The 1456-nt window shown below is 35.6% G+C and overlaps 1 non-coding gene across 1 annotated transcript; it reads left to right on the top strand.

Moving 5' to 3' along the window:
• The first annotated feature begins 276 nt into the window (after positions 1 to 276).
• On the top strand, positions 277 to 383 carry LOC128294248 (small nucleolar RNA R71). Its single transcript, XR_008284562.1, has one exon. It is a non-coding gene; the product is annotated as a small nucleolar RNA R71 (small nucleolar RNA).
• The last annotated feature ends 1073 nt before the right edge of the window (positions 384 to 1456 follow it).

Below are 1456 nucleotides of genomic sequence, written 5' to 3'. Positions count from 1 at the left end.
TGCGTAGAGCCAAGTAAACCATCAAATTTTTTATTGAAAAGTTCTACCTGATTTGACAGCATAATAACTGAGTCAACGTTATAAACGCTGGCTGTTTTCATTGGCTTTGTCCTCATAATTTTCCACTGATAGTTATTCAGTGACATCTCCTTTATAAACTCATAGGCATCTTCCGGTGTTTTATTGTTGATGGTTCCGTCAGTAGCCGCGTCAACCATTTGCCGAGTCAAGGGATTCAAACCATTGTGGAATGTTTGTACTTGATGCCAAAGCGGTAACCCATGGTGGGGGCACCTTCTCAGTAAGTCCTTGTATCTCTCCCATGCATCGTAAAGTGTTTCTAAATCCATCTGCACAAAAGAAGAGATATCATTACATAATATACCTATTTTAGCCGGCGGAAAGTATTTTAGTAAAACCTTTTCGGTCATTTGTTCCCAAGTAGTAATTGACCCTCGTGGTAATGAGTTCAACCACTGTTTAGCTTTGTTCCTTAATGAAAAAGGAAATAATCGAAGATGAATGGCATCATCAGAAACGCCATTGATTTTAAATGTATCGCAAAATTCCAGAAAGTTTGCTAAGTGAGAGTTGGGATCTTCGCCCTGCAAACCATCAAACTGAACAAACTGTTGTATCATTTGAATTGTGTTAGGTTTCAGTTCAAAAGTATTTGCAGCTACAGCTGGTCCACCTATGCTAGACTCAGTTCCTGTTAAAGAAGGTTTAGCATAATCATACATAGTACGTGGAGCAGGATTTTGATTAACCGCAATTGCAGGAGGTAGCTGATTGCCTTGGTTTTCAGCCATCTCTTCGATTGGGGGTTGAATATCGTCTTCTTGCTCGTTCTCCGTGTATCTTAAGTTGCGCCTTATTTCTCTTTGATTTCTGTGAATTGTACGATCGATTTCTTCGTCAAAAAGTAATGGTCCCGACAGGTTTCTTCTAGTCATAAACTATAAAAACTTGCCAAGAGAAAGAAAAAAATAAATTAATAAATAATAATAATAATGAAATTAAATTAAATTGCAAGAAAAATAAATGGCTAAAGTAATAAAAATTGAGCGTCCCTAATATTTTAGTTTCCCGGCAACGGCGCCAAAAACATGATCGCGTGATTCGTAACAAGTAATAAATATTTATAATGAAGATCAAACCTAAATTAAATATTATCACGACGAAAAGGCAAGCGCACCTATCGAACAATAGTATAGTAATGGCAAGACTAGGATATTATACCCAAGGGAACAAAAAGTACTAGTAATAACTATCTTTTTATTATTTAACCTAGAAATAAAGAGGGGTTGTTTATTAAACTAATTAACTAAACTAATTAACTAATTAACTAATTAAACAAAAGCAAAGAGAAAATTTGGAAAAAAGGCTTGAAGAAAAGTAATTGACAAAGACGACACCCAAGGAGGAATCCACCTAGATTTCACTTGTTAACTGA

The sequence above is a fragment of the Gossypium arboreum genome, chromosome 6 (assembly GCF_025698485.1).
Source record: "Gossypium arboreum isolate Shixiya-1 chromosome 6, ASM2569848v2, whole genome shotgun sequence".
NCBI classification, from domain to species: Eukaryota; Viridiplantae; Streptophyta; class Magnoliopsida; order Malvales; family Malvaceae; genus Gossypium; species Gossypium arboreum.
The sequence above is the reverse complement of the archived record's forward strand: the minus strand, read 5'-3'. Positions and strand labels throughout refer to the sequence as shown.